Raw genomic sequence first — 13,096 nt, 5'->3', positions numbered from 1 at the left:
TACAGGAAGTGTAAGGCACATGATTCTAGGTAGTGTACAAAATCGATTACAACAGTCCTTCCTTTTGGCTAATTTGTAGCAATGAAGTGTATTTACCCTTTCAAAATCACCGAGGATTTGCACCTAGTTCGATTCTCATCTGCAATACATTGTTGGACATATCACATTTGTCTATTTTTCTACAAAACCTATTATCATTATGCTTGACAGAAACCTCATACTCTTGGTGAAGCCACAAATTACTACTAGATCTTAACATGTGTAGTGATATCCTGATTGTCCCTTTCCTTTTTGGAAGGAGTATTTTTTATTTCTTTAGTTATTTCACTTTCAGTGGAATTAACTAGTGTTTCCAACGTTTCATGTTTTTTCATTTTTCTTTCCTTTTTTTTTTTCCTCCTCTCCGTGTTTTTTACTTCCCATTATATCTCCTATTCTTCACTTCTCTGGATATTTTTTTTAATTCCGTTTGAATTACTTCAAACTTGATTCACTTGCACTGAAAAACTGCACTGCTTTCATAGGCTCCTCTTGTTGTAGTCCCCCAGTAGATTCATTACCTAAAAGTACTTCAAGAAAGCCTTCAATATTAGAAACACATGTCAAACTTAGGAAAGAATTATCTTTAAAAATAATTGGTTTGTCGAGTCAGATAAATGTGGGTCTTAAAAGTGATTCTAGTTGCATATGTGTTTTAGGCAGATCACCTAATGGAGGAGGCTTGTATTGAAAGGCCTCATAAAATTCTTCCTTTGTGATAATGAAGTTCCAAAAGGAATATACACCATGGCACATTTCAGAGGCCATGAGTACTGGTTCCACAATGGGTTTTGGGGTTCCTTTTGCAAACTAAACATTTTTTTATTCTCCTCTTGATATTGATTGATTCCATATTGTCCATATACATACAACAATTGCTCAGGACCTTTTCTATGCGTGCGGAGAGGAGATTCAATTTGATTGGGAATATAATACAATGCCTAGGGTGCATATGTATTAAGGCTTCCTTTACTCTGCTACATCTCATTCCAAAGAACACCTCCTAGGTCATGAAGATGATTAGAAGCACTTCCATATAAAGCTAAAAATTCAACTAAGATGTCCCCTTCACTAGTAATAGGGTCATATACCGTTTCAACTGCGAATAATAGTAATGCTAGATATAACTCCCTTTGCTTTCAATTTTAATATTTCAAGAGCCGACTGCAATTATTCAGGGTACAGTATCTTTGGAAAATTGAAGGAGATCTATTGGTTGGTTCATACTTGAAATGATCACCCTCATCCACTGTAAATTTTCTTTCAACATAAGTTGAATTTATGCAATGTTCAAAACAACGGTGTAATTTATAAACAACCAAGTCATATTTACAAAGCCCACACCAAACTTTGCTAAAAAACACTAAGGAATCCTTCACAAAATAGTGTTGTTTCCTTCATTGCAAACCAATAAAGGTTTCATTGGACAATATTTTTGTTGCTAATTTATTCTTCTCAAGTTTTGAGACACGCTTGACCAAAGCCTTATTTAGACCTTCCTCATTATTTCCACTATGGAGGTTTTCTTTATCTGCAGATTCTAGTTTATCTTAATGACATTGGAGACATTTTGTACCACAATAATCTCTTGTTCAAAATCTGACCCAATATTGCACCCAAAAATTTTGGTATTTTGTTGCTTTGTTTCTGCTACTTTTGTTGGGTTTTCTGACACTTGGATTGTTAGCTTCTTATGCTTTACAATTTCTCTTACAAGCTAAGGATTTGTTTCAAAATAAATAGTATTTGTTGAATTTTCAAACAAACTTTCACCATATTTAAAAGAGTTCACATCTTATGCGAGTAAACACATTTGAACCATTTTATTGCAAAAATCAGAATCTTTGTATGGGCTACACAAACATTGGTCACCCAACCTATGACATCCCTGGTCCTTATGGCCACATTTTTGGTTCTTGTATAGCCATCACCATGTATTTTGCTTTGCTTTAGTTGTGGAATTTTTGTTGAAGTCTTCTAATATTCAGATCATTTTTGCTTGTTGCTCTTCTAGCCTCTTCCAAGACATTGCTTGTTGTTCCAAAAACTCTGCATTCTTTTCCTAAAAAATATCTAGGGGTAGTTCCATTTTCACGTAACATTTAGGCTGGAAGGACTTATGCTATTATACCACTATAACAATCTAGGGCAAGTTTTCTAACCTTTTTTTAAAAGAATTGGTGCTTCCAGCAATTGTAGCACCACAAATTTATCTCTTTCTTAAACTTTTCTAACAAAATCAATATAATTTTAAAAGGAAGAGATAGGTCTATATTCTCTAAATCCTTCCAATGCATGATTGGATCAAAGGCCCCATGCTTTGACATATTCCATGTCCATCCAGATAGAGCTGTTAAAATCCAATTTTTAATGGGAAAAGGCAGGTTCGTGGACTCTAAAGCTTTCAAATGTGAGATTGGTTCCAAAGCCCCACGACTCTAGATATCTTGTGTCCCTCCAAGAAGAAATTTTATCCATGCCCATATGAAACTCCTCTTTGATGGAATTTCCAAGGGGAACACAAGACCTGTAGGTGCTAGGGGCACCAACTAAAACCTATCCCAAAATTCCATCCATAAGTTATCTTGAGGATGGAAAATGACAATAAACAAAATGGTTGGACTTGCTCATATCTTCTAGGGCTTGTCCTTTTCCAAAATATTAACAAGGGGTAGATTAATTATGTGAGATATTCTTCATTGAATGTTTCCACCCTTTACAGTGCCCCAGAAATAAAATTTTGTTTATGGACAATGAGGACTGTGTTGCTTTTGTAATTATTCGATGGTTTAGGGTGATGCAAGTTACAAAAAAACAAAATAGGGAAGTTGATTTACTATAATTTCAACTTTGTTATTGGATGCATATCCTAGGAAAATTATGAAATGGATAAAAATGTTCCTTAACAGAATAATCCTACCCCCCCCGCTCCACATATGTTTCCTTGAGAATCTCCATCAATGAACCCAATCAAAGGGGTCATGTGAGATGCCAGGAAATTCGATCCTTCTCAAAAATTTTCTAGTTTGAAGAGAGAAATATTCCCTGTAGAGAGTAACAATCTTAGAAGATTGAAAAAGAATAAAAATACGCACATTTTGGAAGATTACCATGTTCTTGAGCAACGAGATACCCTAGGCAACATAAATAGGCAGAGTGCAAAATGTTTATACTTCTCCCCCCAGTGAAAAAGAAGGATCTCAAAGGAGATCTAATCCATATTGTCCCTAATGCCCAAAACCAAAAGAATTGCATGAAAAATTATATTAGTAGTAGGAAAACAAATAAAAAGATGATCAATAAATTCATCGAACTATTTTCAGAGGAAACAATAGTTTGGTCTAGTGAAGAATATTTTTTGCAAGTTATCCTAGGTTAGAAATTCGTCTTGAAGAACAAGCAAGGTGAATCATTTTAGGTTGTTGGGAATATTCCATTTCCAAAGAAATTTTTTCCACCAACTCGAATCTTGGACCATTGCAGAAAGGGCTATTGCATCATATTAAGCAAGTCCAATTGTTTCCTTACTTGAAGAGGAATACAACTCCAGACATGGAAGAGGTGGGGATCTCGAGGAAAAAAAGGATTAAATATTAAACCTAACTCGTGCAAATATTTTGTGTTACAGTCTTGGTTATTAATAAATATTTAATGGACTTAACTCAATGTATTCTTCTTACCCTACCTTCGTATCGGACCTTGGTTCCATGACTGCATTTATCATTTACAGCTTAATAGAATCCAACTTAAGATTTAGGGTTTTATTTGTTTCATTTTTCTTTCGTTGCAATGTTGAGATGGAAATAGGGTAGGGGTTTCGATCCTCTGATTTCCTGCTTTTTTGGCCCAATTCTGACTGTGTGTATACAACCTTTTCCACTTCTCCTGTGGAACTTTCCTTTACTCATTGAGGTATAGATTCATTCAGTAATATTGCAATTTTTTTCTGTGCTACCTGGTTTGTGCTTCTTTTGCATTCTGTTCTTCGTTGATGGTGGTCTACTCATTTCCTTGAAACCGATTTCTGTGTATCAATGGGGTTTTTACAATTTCTATGGGTGGATCAGCAATCTTCGTAGAGGTAAATATTTTTTTTCTGATTTTCACTGTTAATATTCGTTTTCATTCTTCTAACCTTCAGGCTCCTTGGTGAGCAAGTAAATTCTCTTCATTCTTTTGATGTAATAAAATCATTTTCGGTATTGCGCTATTTCCTCATCTCTAGCTTGGGGGTTAGTCTTCTTCAGGTAAGTCTATTGGTCTTCTTACCTTCCTTTCTACTCTTTGCTCTCTGCTTGAGTTCGTCACTTCCATTTCTAAAAAGCCTTTGTTGTTTGATATCTTTTACAGGTTTCAAATCTGGGGAAACTTCGGTCTGTCGCATCATTCTCGATGCTGGTGACTTGTAACAGGGTAGGATCCTTCCATCATTTAATTGTTGTCCTTAGCCATGAGATATAGGGAAAACCCATGAGGGTTTCAGTCATGATTTGATTGTTGTATATTTTTTCTTCCGTATCTTACTTGTGGGGTTTTGTGATAGCCCAAACTATTGTTGGTGCCTTCACCGTAGTTGTATTGCTTGTAAATTTATGGACAGGTTATAAACCCTCGTTGTCACTTCGACTATTGTATATATATTCAAACCCTTGGAGGGTTCGGTATTTTACAGGGTTACCAATGTTCTTCTATTACAGATTAATGTATGTGTCAGACTATTTAAAGAAGGAAAATTTATACAGGAAATGCTTTCAATATTTGTTTATAAATGTACCTGTGATTAAGCTCGAGACGTATGATATTTTCTTGACTTGTTTATCTGTGGTTTCTATTTCCAGTATGTTTTCCTTTACGAATTTCCCTCAATACTATCCCGCTTGGAGATTCTGTAGTTTGTCTATTTATCAAAAATTACATAGCAAAACTCTAAATACCAGTTTATCACTCATGCACAAAAAAATCACTTTTACTTATAAAGGAATTTGTATTTGCATTGCTTTCACGTACACACAAAGTATTTAACACAATTTCTAATTCTTCTTTTCCTCCTCAAGTTGGCTGACCCCCACAATGTGGATCTGGTTTGGTTTTTATGCCTTTCCGAGATTTCCACATGGCCGAGAAATTATTTTTTAGTTTTAGAACAGTTTCTTGAAACTAATTTCCAACATTTAACTAATCCTAATCTAATTGTTATTTTAATTTAAATTCACAATGGTTGTGTCAGCCCAAATTTAACTTAAAACAAAATAAAATTGAATGCAAAAAATTCTTCTTCTGTCCAAGAGAAGAAATCAATTCCATTTTTCACCTTTCAGCTGGATGCTCCTGCATCAGCCTCCTGGGGTAAATTAAACTCACGCCTCCTATCCATGAGATTTTCAATAGAGTACCCGGTGCTTCGAATTTGGGCAATGTCCAGCCAAGAATAATCCTCAATAGTATGGTCCTTCTATTTAACCAGATATTGTAAATATTCCTTCTTTCGAGTCTTCCTAGCCACATATGTGTCTAAAATCTATTCAATCTCGAAAGGCTTTGTTAGAGGTAGTTGTCTAATCTATGATTCTTCCTCATTCTAGGTGTCCTATGTTCGTCTCTCTGAACTGTATTCCTCATCAACAACAATGTAAGGGTATAGATATGCCACATTAAAAATGGGCGAGATTCCTATACCTAGAGGTACCTGCAACTCATAAGCATTTGCAGAAAACTTCTGAAGGATTCTACAAGGCCCAATATTTTTCATTTTCAATTTTTTGTATTTGCCTTTAGGAAACCTCCCCTTATGTAAGTCTACCAGTACTAAGTCTCCTACTTCAAGTTGTACCTTCTGCCTCTTCAAATCTACTCTTTGTTTGTATATTTCACTACTGTCCTGTAACTTTAATTTTACTTGTTCATGTAGATCGTTGATTGCCTTCACGAAATATTTGCCATCACCACTCTTGCACTTCAATTGATCCAAATCCAACAATTCATATATTCCACATGGGTTCATTCCATATAGGATTTGGAAAGGGCTTATGCCCGTGCTTCTATTGGGCGAGTCATTATAAGAAAACTCTGCTTGTGCAAACACACGATCCCACTATCTAGAATTTTCACCAACCAGACTCCTCAACATATTTCCCAGACTCCAGTTCACAACTTCGGTTTGCCCATCTGGCTGAGGGTGATAAGCTAAGGTGAAGTTTATTTTGGTGTCTAACTTCTTCCACAAGGTTCACCAGAAATGGCATATGAACTTTACATCTCTATCCAAGATGATGGACTTTGGAAATCCATGTAATTTGACCATCTCTGTGAAGAAGAAGTGTGCTATATGTTTGGAATCGTTGTTTTTTTTTTTGCATGGAATGAAATGTGCCATCTTGGTGAAACGATCCACCACCACCATGATGGAGTTGAATCCCCATTGTGTCTTCGGCAAACCTAAGACAAATTCCAAGCTAACTGAGTCCCATGGTCCTTTCGAAATGGGTAAGGGTGTATATAGCCATGCATTTTGGCTACGACCCTTTGCATGCTGAAACACTTTTCACTTGATTACGAATCAATGCACATCTCTTCGCATCATAGGCTAATAGTGAAAGTGGCTCACTATTCCAAAGTCTTGTCTATGCCAAAATGTCTGGTCAAACCTCCATTGTGCTTTTCCTAGATGAGGGTCTCTCTCATAGAACATTCTGGAATACACAACTGTCCTCCTTGGAACAGTAACCCCTCCTACATATTATAGTCCAACCATGGACTATTGTCCCTGAATAGTGGATTTTTTCAAGCTTCATAAGCTTCTTTAAAATCTGCGTCTATTTCATACAAGTTCTTAAGATGTCTGAATCCTAATACGTGTACTGTGCTTTCTTATAGGATCAAACTTCTCCTTCTTACTGCATCTGCCACTTTGTTGGCTTGACCGCTGATCTATTTCAAAACGAATGTAAAACTATGCAAGTACTCCACCCACTTCACATGTTTATGGTTTAGCCTGTGCTATTGCATTATGTATTGTAATGCTGAATTGTCTCAAAACAAGACAAATTCATTAGCCATTAAATAATGTCTCCAACGCTTTAGTTCTTCAACGACTGCATAAAATTCTTTATCATAAGACATATACTTCTACCTACTCTCATTTAACTTCTTGCTGAAATAGGCTACTGGCTTATCTTCTTGGCTGAGTAATGCACCAATGGCTGTCCCACTGGCATCACAACGAACTTGAAAAAGTTTGTTAAAGTTTGGTAATCTTAGAATTTGTTTTTCAATGATTTTCTTTTTCAACAGCTAAAAACTCATCTCAGGGGACTCTGTCCAATGGAAAGGCTGATTTTCCTTCTTAATGGTGTCCACCATATGTGCACAAATTCCATTGAAATTTTTAATAAACTTCTGATAGAAACTCGCCAATCCATGAAAACTTCTCACTTCAAACAAACTCTTGGGAGATGGCCAGCTAACTATGGCTGCAACCTTCTCTGGATCCATCTTCAATTAATTCTCAAAAATCAAAAATCCCAAATAAATCTACTCTTCCTTGAAAAAAGAACATTTTTTAAAAATTTCAGCAATTTATTTTGTTACACTTTTTCTAGTACGTACCTGACATGTTGAAAATGTTCTTCCTTCGTCTTGTTGAATATAAGTATATCGTCCAGATATACGATCACAAATTTTCCAATGAATTCTTTCAGCATCTCATTCATCAAACGCATGAATGTACTAGGAGCATTGCTCAATCCAAATGGCATGACTAGCCATTCATATAAGCCTTCATTGGTCTTGAAAGTTGTCTTCCACTCGTCACCTTCTCGAATCCTGATCTAGTGATAGTCACTTTTCAAATCTATCTTTGAAAAGTATGCTTCTCCACTGAGACAGTCCATCATATCATCCATCTGAGGTAAAGGAAACCTGTATTTGATAGTAATCTTGTTTATCACCTGGGAATCAATGCACATCCACCATTCACCTCCTTTCATGGGAGCTAAAATGGTCGGAACAACACAAGGACTTAAACTCTCCCGAATCAACCCTTTATCCAACAACTCCTGTACTTGCTTCCTGATCTCCTCATTGTCTTTCGGACTCATCTGGTAAGCAACCTTGTTTGGCAAACTGGCTCCCAGAATGAAATCAATATGGTGACTAATGCTCCGCTTTGGTGGCAATTTATCTGGTAGATCATCTAGCACAATATCACTAAACTCCTGCAACATGTCCTATACCTCTACATGAAATTCCATAATTTTAGTGTGTACCAATATTATTCTTGGCCTTCGCACAACTACATAGTTTACCTCATTATCTTCAATCTGTCACAGAAACTCCTTCCCGCCTATCAATAATTCTTTTGTTCCACTAGTCTCTGCAGTATCTTCTTCTTTCATGGGAACTAACGTATGCTTTATCCCATCCTTAACAAATATGTAACAATTCTTTTCCCCACCATATACGACCTTCCTATCATATTTCCATGGTCTGCCCAACAAAATATGGCACACGCCCATAGGCATAATATCAGAAATCATCTTGTCCTTGTACATGCCAATATGAAACTCCACCTCGCACTCCTCACCAACCAACAGTTGGTGTCCTTTCTGCAACCAAGACACCTTATATGGAGTTGGGTGCTTCAACTTCCTCAAACCCAATTTTTCCACCATTTCAGTAGCTACCAGGTTATTAGTAATCCCACTATCTATGATTAATTTTCAGCATTTTCCATGTGACTTGCACAAAGTCCAGAACAATGCTTTCCTCTGTGTCAGGTCAGCTACCTCCTTAGCTGGTTTTAGTAAAACCTTGTTCAACACGAAGGCTTCTCCTGTTTCAGGTACATTTTCCACCTCCTGTGGGGCTGCCTCTGCTACATCACGTTGAACAACATAAGCTCCAATTTATCTAGCTTGCTCATTTTTAGGACATTCAAAAGACCTATGTCAACATTTTTGGCACTTGTAACACTGATAGGCATTTCCTCTGCCTCTACCATTACCTCTTCCACATTGGTATGGCCTTCTTCCTCTAGTGTTACCTTCACTCTCAATATGTCTCGAAGTCTTCAAATTATTGCCCTCTTCATTGCTATTGGCAGTCCTACCTCTGCCAAAGGAATGTCTTCTTCCTCTTCCAGAACCACGTCCTCTTTTTTCATTTTTCTTCCTGGTAATCTTCTCTTCTACCTTCAAAGCACTCTGATATGCCTCCTCTATAGTATTAGGGGAAAGAATACTAATCTCATCTAGGATCTCCATCTGTAGACCATTTACAAATCTCGTTGTCTTCTCAGGGGTATCTTCAACATACCTAGCTCTCATGTTTACTTTATAAAACTCTTCAGTATATTCTTTTACAGTCATCATTCTTTGTCTCAGGTTCTACACCTGTCTGTAAAGGGAAATTTGGTAATCTTTAAGCAAAAATTTGATTTTCATCTTTGCAATCATTCTATCCCATTTTTTGAACAATGGTTTGTTCAATCTTCTCCTTTTTGCCTGCACACTCTCCCACCACAATGTTGTGTGTCCTTTCAACTTCGTAATAACAAACCTGATCTTCCTATCTTCACTGAATTCTTCATATTCAAAATATTTATCTAACTCACTTATCCAGTCCAATAATGCCTCTGTGGACAATCTACCATCACAGTTAGAAAGCTATGGCCTTGGCTTGTTTCTAGCCATCAAAACTGATTTTAATAGTTTAATATCTAGTCCCTCTTCTTCTAACCCATATATCGTTGTTGCATTTTCTTCCTCACAATCATCTCCACCTTCAGGATCTATGCACCTTCCCGCTTCCACTGCTGCCAGACGTGTTGACAAAGTTCTGATCTCTTCTCGTAGCCCTTCATCTACTACTCCTATGATGGCTCTACCTCGACCTCTTCTTCCTACTTCCATCTTCACTAAGAAGAGAAACCTACTCTGATACCAAAATTGGTGGGGATCTCGAGGAAAAAAGAATTAAATATCAAACCTAACTCTCACATATATTTTGTGTTACGGTCTTGGTTATTAATAAATCTTTAATGGACTTAACTCAACGTATTTTACTTACCCTACTTTTGTACTTGATCTTGGTTACGTGACTACAGTTAGCATTTACAGCTTAATAGAATCCGACTTAAGGTTTAGGGTTTTACTTTTTTCATTTTGCTTTCGTCGCAATGTTGAAAGGGAAACAGGGCAAGGGTTTCAACTCTATGATTGGTTGCTTGTTTGGCCTAGTTCTGACTGTGTGTATGCAACCATTTCTACTTCTCTTATGGAACTTTCGCCTACTCATTGAGGTATCGATTCGTTTCATAATACGTGGTTAATACAACAATTTTTTCTGTGCTACCTAGTTTGTGCTTCTTTTTCATTCTGTTCTTCATTGTTGGTGGTCTACTCATTTCCTTGAAACTAGCTTCTATGTATCAACAAGGTTTTTACCATTTCTATGGGCATCTCAACAATCTTCACACAGGTAAATATTTTGTTCTGATTTGCACTGTTAATCCTCGTTTTCGTTCTTCTAACCTTCGAGATCCTTGGTGAGCAGGTAAATTCTCTTGATTCTCTTGCTAGAATGAAATCCTTTTTGGTATTGCGTTGGTTCCTCATCTTTGGCTCAGGGGTTAGTCTTCTTCAGGTAAGTCTATTGGTCTTCTTACCTTCTTTTCTGTTCTTTGTTCTCTACTTCAGTTCGTCACTTCCATTTCTGAAAACCCTTTGTTGTTTTCTATTGTTTGCAGGTTTCGAACCTGGGGAAACTTCGCTCTATCACTTCATTCTCGATGCTAGTGGCTTGTAATAGGGTAGGACCATTCCATCATTTACTTGTTGTCCTTAGCCATGAAATATAGGGAAAAACCATGAGGGTTTCAGTCATGATTTTATTGTTGCGTATTTTTCCTTCGGGTATCTTGTTTGTGGGGTTTCATGATAACCCAGAGTGTTGTTGGTGTCTTCCTCATAGTTTTATTGTTTGTAGATTTCCGAATAGGGTATAAACCCTCGTTGTCACTTTGGAAGTTGTATATATATTTAAACCCTTGGAGTTTTCATTATTTTACAGGGTTACCAATGTTCTTCTAATACGGATTACTGTATGTGCAAGACTGTTTAAAGAAGGAAAATTTATATAGGAAATTCTTTCAATATTTGTTTATAAATGTACCTGTGGTTAAGCTCAATATGCATGATCTTTTCTTGACTTGCTTATCTGTGGTTTCTATTTCCAGTATGTTGTCCTTTACGAATTTCCCTCAATACTATCCTGCTTGGAGATTCTGTAGTTTGTCTATTTATCAAAAATTACACAACAAAACTCTAAATACCAGTTTATCACTCATGCACAGAAAAATCACTTTTACTTATAAAGGAATATGTATTTGCATTGATTTCACATACACACAAAGTATTTAACACAATTTCTAATTCTTCTTTTCCTCCTCAAGTTGGTCGACCCCCACAATGTGGATCTGGTTTGGTTTTTATGCCTTTCCAAGATTTCCACATGGCTGAGAAACTGTCTTTTAGTTTCAGAACAGTTTCTTGAAACTAATTTCCAACATTTAACTAATCCTAATCTAACTGTTATTTTAATTGAAAATTACAATGGTTGTGTCAGCCCAAATTTAACTTAAAACAAAATAAAATAAAATTCAAAAACTTCTTCTTCTATCCAGCAGAAGAAATCAATTCCAGTTGTTACCTTTCAGTTGGATGCTCCTACATCAGTAAGTCCTTGGAGTTTCTTAAATAGACCCCATTGATAATTTAGATCTTTAATGAAAGAGTTCCACTCCTCTGCCTGTTGACATGGCGAATTTTCGCTATACCAGCAAGGGGAACTAACCCGATCACCGATCCCAATTGGATCTATTTTCATTTGGAGTGGCTAGTTCCAACTAGTTTTAAAGGACCCTGTGAACTGTTAAAGGTGTTGATAGATTGCGTCCTGGAGTAAGACTTCAATTAAATCAACAAAAGAAACAACTAACCTATATGCATCAAATCCTATATATAATATTGTTAACTACTCTAATCTAGTCTTAACTATCCTAATATATCCTGTAGGATCATAACAAAAGAGGTTAAACATCACATATAGATTCCAAGTCCAGATGAATCGGTTACTGGTTCAATAAGAACAAGGCTATATTAAATCCTAATTGCAATCCCATTACTTATAGAGGAATATACATTCCTTTCCTTACAATTAACACTTGCAACTGATGTTTAAGAAAGTCTTCAATTAGCAAGCTTTCATGAATTAACAATGTTATTGAATTATATTCAAATAACTAGGAATAACCATGAACTGCTAGTTATAAATAAGCACAAATCAAATCACATTTATCTTTATGCCAGCAACAACACACCGATTCTGAACATATGAGAAAAAGGAAAATAAATCTAAAACATAGGCTCCTTCTTGAACCAAACTGATTTCTTTATTCACAATAAATCAAAGTTGTTCTCTCCAAAAAAAATCCCCGCTCTCCTATCTGGAGCTAATACTTATATCTGTTGGAAATGACTCTTGGTATTCCCCTTCAGTTTCACCTTTCCCCTATTCTTTTCAATATATAGATCAGAATACATAGGTGTAAAACAATCGGTGTCACTACTGACATGTAGAAGGCATGTCTTGTCACTGGAGCACTTCATTTTTAAGGGAAATGAATAGATGTTGATTAGAAGAGGATGACTGTGTGTCATCTCTTCATGATGAAACCTGGGGAAAAATCATTTTCAAAATATACAGGCAACGTGTGGAACTCGATCGAAACGCCTAAGGTTGCCTCTTTAAACGACATATCAGCATATATGGACTCTCTGGATGTGCTCATGCATTTGTTTTCTACTTCTCGCCTGCCTTCTCTCAGTCCTCACCTACAAAGATAACCAACATCAATCATACTTATGAAATTATGATAAAATGCTTAAAAAACACAAATCTTGCGTTCATGAATCGCTTATAACATCAAAAGGAACAAGCGTGAAAGAATTGCCCCGTGGTTTTTAACCCATGCATTGGTTAAGTCCCGCAAGCGAAAATC

This window comes from Pinus tabuliformis, chromosome 6 (assembly GCF_031772625.1).
Source record: "Pinus tabuliformis cultivar Carrire ecotype Pingquan chromosome 6, CPIR1, whole genome shotgun sequence".
NCBI lineage: Eukaryota > Viridiplantae > Streptophyta > Pinopsida > Pinales > Pinaceae > Pinus > Pinus tabuliformis.
The sequence above is the reverse complement of the archived record's forward strand: the minus strand, read 5'-3'. Positions refer to the sequence as shown.